This window comes from Gracilinanus agilis, chromosome 1, assembly GCF_016433145.1.
Source record: "Gracilinanus agilis isolate LMUSP501 chromosome 1, AgileGrace, whole genome shotgun sequence".
NCBI lineage: Eukaryota > Metazoa > Chordata > Mammalia > Didelphimorphia > Didelphidae > Gracilinanus > Gracilinanus agilis.
In genome coordinates, this window is record NC_058130.1 from 36,145,933 (window position 1) to 36,155,502 (window position 9,570).

The window sequence follows — 9,570 nt, forward strand, 5'->3', positions numbered from 1 at the left end:
GGATTGAACCCAGTTTGAACCTCTCTGTATAACCTCTATATCCACTACATAATGCTGCCTCTCACATACTAGAAATAGCAAGAAAGACAATGACAGTTCCAACTCTCTAATAGCTCACATTCTACTGAGAGTAGAGAATAAAAAGTGCCCCAGAGAGAAGTAAGCAATATTACTATAAGTAAACACTCCTGCTAGTATCTTCCTTCTGCTAATTATCGACTCTTGATCCTCTATACCAGTGATGGGCAAACTTTTTAAAAAGGGGGCCAAAGGAAAGGAAATGCTCATCCGTCCGTCTGTTTCTAAGGCAACTCTTTTGAAGTTTGGATGTATTGTATCCTACTCATTGTATTTGTCAGATTAGGAATAATGTCCCTGCCGGAGAGAACATTTCAGGGGACCGGTGGTAGTTCGCCCATCACTCCTCTATACAGTTTCCTTATACATATTTGTTGTCTACCACATTAGATTGTGAGCTTTCTGAGGGCAGAGACTCTCTCTTTGCTTTCCTTTCAATCCTCTAGCCCCGGATACAGTACCTGGTACATCATAAGTGTTTAATAAATGTAAAGATACAGATAGATATGTGTATATATGCATAGAGAGAGAGGGACAGAGAAAGGGACCCACAGCATAGAACCGGAATACCTACAGGGGGTTGGATATAGATAATAATTCATGAAAGGAAATTTGGAAGAAATAGGTAGATAGGAGAAGAATAAGGAAGTGGCGTGACCATGTCACAAAAACCCAAAGGGGAGAGAGAACCAGAAGCAGAGCGGTAAATATGTGAAACACTGAAAGATCAAGAAAGGTGAGAACTGAGAAAGAAACCATTGGAATGAACCATTAAGACATCATTCTGTAACTGAAGGGAGTAGATTTAAGTTGAATTATATGATCTGAAGCCAGGTAGCATTTCCCATAAGAAGCCAACAACATGAAATAAAATAGTCGCCATGCTATAAGTAGTAGGATTATTATTTAAAAAGTCTTACCCAGAGCCCATTAAAACACAGCTCCTTTGGAAAGAGATTTTTAGATAAACCACAGATTAAATCATGCCCCTTGAGGCACAACAACTACATACAAGAATGGTTCCATGTAACATGGTTAACCCGCAGTATCTGCGTAAGTCCTGCCCCCCTATACTGTCATTAAAAGAGGTCCCACTGAATTTATTCGTGCATTTTGAAGTACTGTTAATGTGCCCCAATGGACCCGCCGCCAAGGATGCATTTTGAAATATCTAATGAGTAAATGGGGCATTTAGTAAGACACAGTCTAATTACTTTAGGTCTTTGTAAAATATTAATTTAAGGCAACTGCAGCATTAAGGACTAAGTTTGCCAAGCGGTGCTTGGTGATTTAGCTGTGCGACTGCCATTAATAACAATAGAAGTCTCGCAGCTCGCTTGCCGCCCATTGCTTTGAAAATGTACCCCTAAGGTATACAAATCAGTTACCGCTCAGTGGCAGTAAGTTTTTTCAATTAAAGTTCCAAGAGGATTTGCTGCATTCACTTTGAGAACACAAGAGTGTCAGCTGTATTGATGGGGCAGCAGTCGTGGAAGCTAATGACCCACAAACTTAGAAAGATTTGCATTATAGATCATGACAGTTATATTGTTGACTTTATCCAGGAAACAAACCCAGGTTTGGAATCCTTTAAGAATTCTTCCTATGCAGAAATGAACAGGCTACTGATTGGTTCTTGGAGGAAGGGGCCACCATAGTAAGACAAAATCTTGTTTCATATTTCTCTTAAATATCCCACGATGTCAGCTCCCATATTCCCGAAAGGAAGCCCCAATTATTTGTGAAACAGAAACTTTCCTATAAGATTGCTTCGGAATAGGTATGAAAAATGGCATCTCCCTGTTACTCGTTTGATTATTAGACTCAAGAGAAAGGGAAAACTGACTACAGTAACAATATTTTCCCAACCCATTATAAGACATCTGGAGCTACTTAGAGTAAAGATTCTTAAGTATATGCCAGGGAGAATCTCTTCTAACTTCACTTTGTTGCCATTTGTAGTGAGGTTTCCTCCTCCGTGGACTACATTTCGTGAAGAAGGAATATTAGGTAAATAAGATCTTTCTCCTCCCCTCCAGTTACAATTCTTAAACGCAAGGAGGAAGAATGGGATCAGCGATACTTGGATTTGTTTTATGGGGATATTGGAGTGGGAGTAAGAAGCAGCAAAAACAACCAAAAAAGAAGAACTCTAAGCCACATGGGAAAATGTCTGGGAATCCAGTCTAGATATTCTTCAACAGAGAATTCATTTGGTGGACAGCTCTCATCCATCCCCCCACTAAGAAAAGGTCCATTTTGCCAGTGTTCGGGATAGAGGTCGGTGTAGACAGCTGTGGTTGGTTATTAAATGCAGGCTTCAGAATACAATGCTTCTCCAGCATGGAAACCTGACCAGACCATCCTTCACTTAGGAGTAAATGGATAAACCAGAGTGCATTAGAAACACCCCAGAGCGCTTCTCTTTTACTCAAGCCTTATTTAACCATTTGCCCAAGGAACTAATGGTAGAGGGTGGTTTTGAGAGAGGAATTCAATAAAATGTTCAGCAGGGCTTTGGAAGGGAGGAACCAGAGGAAGTTTCCCATCATCCCGCGCCATTAGTGCGCAGGTAATTGTTTTTTTTTCGGAATTGGCGTACCGGCTCTCCACCAGAGTAAATTTGTCATTGTTCGCCGTGCCCTCGCCACAATCCACCATATTTATGCCGAGTGCTCTAGAACCTTTTATAACTTTCTTTTAATTGCCTTCGCAGTCTTTAAAACCGTAGCTTAGCAGTCCAATAATAAGCGTATTAATTTGTTTAACGTGGAAGTTCTTACAAAGGAAGAGACAAGCATTAATTTTGTTTAGTTAAAACAAGCTTTGCTTTAGAACAGCAGGTGGTAATTGAAACAAAACAAGGACTCATTAGAGGAGCGTCTGGTGGCTCATGATACAAACAGAGCACACTACAAAACCCAAACACAAGAGCCCTGAAATAAAGTGGTCATCATCTAATTAACAGAACATGTTTTAATTACCGGGTAAACCATGCAGCGCAGTGTGTCAATTTAACTGATGTGCTAAGTGCCAGTTTACAATATCAGAAACAGACAAATAATTGGAATCTAATTACATCCAGGTCTATTGCACACCAGCGCCTCAAGCCCATCTTAATAAACAAGTTTTTACATCAAACCATGAATAGCAAATACAGCCGGGCTGTTAATTGCTACATTGTGATATTGGGACTTTGCCAGCTTTGACTATTAAAATCAGCTCTTATGTCAATTGCAGTTGCTTTGCTACGCTTTAATTAGAATCAAATGAGAGGCAGAGATGGGGCTGTATTACTGCAATTCAATATATGTAAATAAGATAACTGGCTAATCTTTTTATTTTATTTCTGAGCCTCCATGCAATAGGCGGTTTAGTTATGGTAATAGGTTATCACTTTGCAAATGAAGTAGGCTTGCACTGTGAGATGAATCAAGAAACATGTAATCTTTACTAGAGAGCCTAAATGTTCTCCGGCGTGGCAAGTGGGCTCCATGGATCTCTCCCATTTTGTGCTCTATCCGTCCTGCCCGTATTGGCCCGGCTGGTTTCCCATGTAGCTTTTGACGGTGTCTTTCACTTGTCTAAATAAATGTGTGATCCGTGACATGCTATTTACAAGGCTCAGAGCGATAGTTCACGATCAGCTGCTTTCACAGAGATCCATTTGTTCGAGGGCTTGAAGGTTGGTACGGAAGGGCCACATAAATACCACATGACGGGAATTTTAAATGAAGACACCGAAAAAGACAACACTCGTATTTTCAAACCTTGTGTAAGTTGTAGGGCCTGTTGGGGAAGTCCCAGGACTGAAAATGAAATCCACGAGATGGATAGTGTCAACCATTTTTCAATATTTTCTAAATAGAAAAGGAAATAGTAGAATGATCATTGAAATATTACTAAGCGATGATCTCCTGGGATGATCCCCTTATGTTTCATTAGAATTGTAATTAGAACTGGCCATGACCTTGGGAAACCTGTTTCATGAACAAGCTCCGTCTTCCTTTGTTTCAGAAAAATCTCCCCAAGTTTCCTGTGCTTGTATGCCTGGGGCAATGATAACTACATTCAACTGAGACAAAATATAGCTTTAAAAAATATCATTCTCGGGCTCAGTGCACTAGAATGCGTAAACCAAGGAATTCTCCCTCTATGAATGGCAGTTGGCTGTTGAAATCAGTGCTTAGCACGGTGCCCATCATAGTGTTAGTTTAATAAATGTTAATTGACTGATGGACTGAACCGTGGATCACACTGTCCATGATCTCCTCACTCACACCATTGGGGTGCTTTATGACTTCTTTGGGTACATGTTAGAAATTAAATCTGTCCTCTAAATGTGTGGAGATCCTTGACTGAGTCGTCAATCTGATTTACTAAGTCACCAGGAGAATGTAAGCTCCTCTAGGACAAGACCATTCTTCACTTAGCGGTTAATTCCTGGTACATGGCACTGTTCTGATATCTTTGTTCTGATATCTTTGTTGTTATTCAGTCATTTTCAGTCATTTCTGACTCTTCGTGGTGCCATTTTGGGTTTTCTTGGCAAAGATCCTTCAGTGATTTACCAATTCCTTCTCCAGCTCTTTTTACAGATGAGGAAACTGAGGCGAATGTAATTAAGTGACTTGTTCAGGGTCACAAAGCTAGAAAATGTCTGAACTTGGGGAAATGAGTCTTCCTAACTCCAAGCCTGGCATTCTGTCCACTGCACCATCTAACTACCGATGACAATTGTCAGCATACTACATATTCAATAATTGTTTGTTGTTTATAAATTGAAATGATTGTAAATTGAAAGCAAGTCTATGAAAACCTGAGCATTAAAGGCCTTGTTTACCCATTTTCTCCCCTCTTTGCTGAAACTGCAAAGTCAGCCTAACATAATCCTCAGTGTTACTCTGCTCCTTTGGGTCCTGTGAGTGCATGTTCATATTTCTATCGCACCATTGTTCAAGGCTTATGTATTCTGCATATTGGGTCTGATGGACACATTCCAGTTCCCAAGAGGGAGTAAGCCCACCTTGCAAAATGCTGGAGGAACTCACATCTTTCCAACACCTCATCAGATTGTTTAGTGGAGGGTAACGATCTTCTCCATACTCACGTGACTGGGAACTCACAAAGGATTTCAGACTAGGGTACCTCATCTATCAGCTTCAAAAGAGAAATAAAGCTTGGTTGGCCAACTATTAGGAAAACAAAAACACCATTTATCCCTCATTTTCTTGTCTTCTGCCCACATCTTACCCAAGTGCATGCCAACAGCGGGAGCAATACAGAATCAAAATGTTTAAAATTCATGCAAAGATGTGTAGAAATGTAAATGGCTGGAAAAGGAATGTAATAAGGTTAAACTTTATGAGCATAATTCCATATGTTGAAAATGTCTTGTCGTTATGTCAAATACAGATGAAGCTATAAATTATCTCGAAATCCAAAGTGTCAAGTTTCAACCTAATGCTGAATATATGTATATGTATGTATATATATACAGCTTCAGAATTCTTATTAAAATATGAAAACATGCTAAACATAGAAAAGCTAACAACTGTACAAAAAGTGAGACAAAGTGTTACTAATGTCTGCCAACTGGTATTACTCACCCATGCAATCAATCACACAGGAGCAACCTCTATGGCTGAAAACCAGGGAAACTGAAATCCACCTCTCATGCAAAGTTGTCACATTGACAGTTACTCCTGTGAAGAATTTCTATTTTTCTATTGGCCTGATATTAATCCTAGGAGGACCTACCGAACAGGTGGGGGGACCATTTGCTCAGTGTTGATGTCTTCGTTTCTACTTGCAATACATGGAAGACCATCAACGATGAAAACAATGTGTTTCCTCCTGAAGAATTTCAAGCAGATCATTTCATTTTTGAACCTTAATAAATTGTATCCACATTTTATTACAAGAATTATTACTGGCATGCTGTCAAAGTCATACATGAACAATCTTAGAAATACACCTAATGTTTTGAGAGCTGTCACTTTCAGTACAGTTGTAAACATCAATCTGGATTACTAAACTCTTACATTTGTGTTCATTTTTTCACTTATATACCAATAAACTTCAACGAGTCCTGGCTGCCAGCTAAAAGTCTCAAAAGTATCTTTTCTAAGGGGCCTTATGTCCTTGATCTATATTTGCACCAAGACACCTACTGTATTTTCTGCAAATGAGCTAGAAAACATGATGGAAGTGATGGATTTTCCAAAGCATCCAAACCTAGGATGACATTTTTCTTGAAGTAAAGAAATGTAATATAAAATTTCAAAAGGAAAAGAACTAAAGGAAAAAATTATTAGGAGTACTGAAAAGAGATTTTCTCTATTGCTAAATAAAAATTATGTGGTTTTCAAATGATGAGATGAGCTTGAGTATTTGGTTTCAAAACAGTGGGTACAAATCATTTCTAAGACCTAATAAGGTAACTTTCATTCTGAATTATTCTAAAGAAAGGCATTTATGGTGCCACAAAATGTAGGCAAAAGGAAGGCCTATAGAATTATTTTGTAGACATTTTGCCGAGCAAAATTAAACCACCAGCAAGGCCATCAGAGCAGACTAGAATGATTTCTTCATTCAATGGTTGAGTGAGGATAAGTTTTATGGAAATATGTGTGTGTATATATATATACATGTACATATATACATATATATGTAGAAAAGACCCATATATATATATAGGGGTCTTAATCCAATCTCTCTCCCTGAATTAATGTAAAACTTCAGACAAATGATTCAAACCACTTTTTAGTTCTGTTTCCTCCTTTGTGAAAGAATAGTAGTAAACATATCATTGACCTACCTTACAGGACTGTTCTGGATATGAAATGAAATAATGCAAGAAAAAAATATTTTCTCAAACACACTTGAATCTTTCATCTCAGTCTCTGCCAGCAAAGGGATCCTTACTGTGTCCCAAATTCTTCCTGTGCTTTCTGCCAGCACCCATTTTCTGGGTCTCTACCAATGGATCTGTATTTTCCAAACTCCTAGTCATGTGCTCACCAACATAGTGAATGTTGGAAAGGTTGCTAAAATCCAAGTGAACCAAAGAAAATGGCTCTTCCCCCAAAGAAGATGGGAGACAGTGAGGATGAGGACATGTCAGAAGATGGAAAAGAAAGCAGTGGAGAAAGGTTGTAGTCCCTCAAAAGAAAGACAATAAGACTGTGACCACATGAGCACTGGAGGTACCACCAGCCAAATCAGCTGTTGTTGCCTCCACATCTGCCAAGAATGTAGTCATGACCTCTGGCAAGAAGTCCACCATAGCCAGCTGTCATCATATCGGAAAAGAAGAGAGCCACTCCAGCCAAAGCAGTGACCACCCCAGCTAAAACAGCATCACCACCAACACCAAAGGGGCAAAAAAATGAGGAGAATGCCAAGAAAGAAGACAGCAAATTTGAAGAAGACAGAAAAGATAAAGAGAATGAAGAATCTGAGCCATCAGTCGCCACAAAAAAAAAAAAAAAATGTGAGCAGTTACAAGCCAAAGAGGTTTTGACTGTGAGGAGGAAGAGCATGAGAAGGAAAATGATAGTGATGATAAAGAAAATAAAGATGCCTCTAAGAATATTCTATTGATGCCATACCTGCCAAAGGAAAGGCTGTTTCCAGAAGTGAAAGCTGCCCCTGGGAAAGCTGGGAAATCCAAGGAATCTGAGGAGGAAGAAGAAGAGGATGAGGAGGAACAAAAAGCCCTCAAAGTCAAGAAACAAAAATTAGAAGCTGAAGCACATCCAAATTTCAATCTCTTTGATGGTAACCTGAACCTAAGGAAAACCATTCCTCAGAAAGAAAGAAAAACCTGGCATCAGAGACATTTTTTTGGCAAAAAAGCATAATATAGTTGTGGATATCCACATTTATGCTACCAGAAAGTTTGGCTATATAGAATTCTAATCTGCTGAAGTTATAGAAAAGGTTCTAGAACTCTGTGCTTCCAAAGTTCTTGGTTCTGAAATGAAGCTAGAAAAAGGAAAAGAGAAGGAGAAAAATCAAGACAAAGATGTTCTTCATCAAGAATCTATGATAGCTACATAGCTACATAGATATACGTGGATGATAGTAATATGCATATAAAATAAATAAAATAATACTTATAATGTATAGAAATATATTTATGTGCATAAATATATGTAAATTAATATGATTGATTTAATTCATATATATTATATAAATTGTAAAAAAAATCTACCATATAACTTAAAAGAATATTATGAATGTTATAAAAATAACTTAGGAGGAGTTCAAGAGACTGCTCTGCATCAAGGATGGGATGTCCAATGGAATTGCTTACACTGAATTTATGACAGAAGAAAATGTGAACAAGGCCTTGAAAGAGAAAAAATGGATTGTTACTGATAGTCAGGCACTCATTCTGGACTATGCAAGGGACAAAAGTCAAGGACAAGAGAACTCAAGAAGTGGGAAGAGGGATTCACGTAGTGGAAACAGCAGCAAGTGGGCAAATTCAGAAACTTTGGCAGGGACTAATTTCACCTACAGTACTACTGAAGAAAGTTTGCAGGAAGTGTTTGAGAAAGGGTCATCCTTCAGCTTGCCTCAGAACAACTTATAGCTCACCTATGGGATACACAGTCATTGAATTTGTTGCTGTGGAACATGTAAAAGAAGTTTTGAATTCTGGTAACAACTTAGGAATTAAAGTCAAAGCCTTCTGGCTAGAGCTGAAGGAACAGAAGATAGCTAAAGCAATCCCAAGGAGCCAGCCAGAACTTTATTTATCATAGGTCTGTCCAAAGATATAACAGAAGAAATATCAAAAGATTTGTTTCATGGATCTGTGAGTGCTTGGATAGTCATAGACAAGGGGAAAGGGTCTTCTAAGAGGTTGGTTCAGTTTTGTGGATTTCAACTCAGAAGAAGATGCTAAATCTATGAAAGCATACATGGAATCCTTGGGGTTTGATGGAAACAAAGTAATTCTGAACTGGGCCAAGTTCAGTGACTTTGGAGGCTGAGAGGGAGGTCATGGCAGTGGTGGTCATGGAAGTTGCATTTGGCAAAGAGGTGGTACAGGAGGATGAAGGAGCTTTTGTAGCAGAGGCCAAGGAAATTTTGGAATTGAGGAAATGGTTTTCAAGGAGTCTGAGTAGGAGGAGATAAAAAGACACAAGGAAAGAAGATGATATTTGAATAGTTTTTCCCAATTCTCTTTTTCCCTGACATTTGAATGGGCTGTGAGGGTTTTATCCTGTTATCTTCTGAGGACATGCCAAGAAACACACACAGTCCAAAGGTCACCTTAGAAAAGCCTGAATGTCATTGCAAGGGAGAGAGAATGGTGGCTTTGACTGGATGAATGTTCCATATAAACTTTTTACAGAGATGGATGATAGATGTCTGAGTTAACATTTTTCTATAAGTTGTCTTGAGTTTATAATTTTATACTTCATATACAAAACCATTTTCCCCTTAAAAATGGAGAAAAGATTAGGGATGGTGGTG

At 38.7% G+C, this 9,570-nt stretch overlaps 1 pseudogene; it reads left to right on the forward strand.

Moving 5' to 3' along the window:
• Window positions 1-737: 737 nt before the first annotated feature.
• On the forward strand, window positions 738-9,149 carry LOC123247032 (annotated as a pseudogene).
• Window positions 9,150-9,570: the final 421 nt, after the last annotated feature.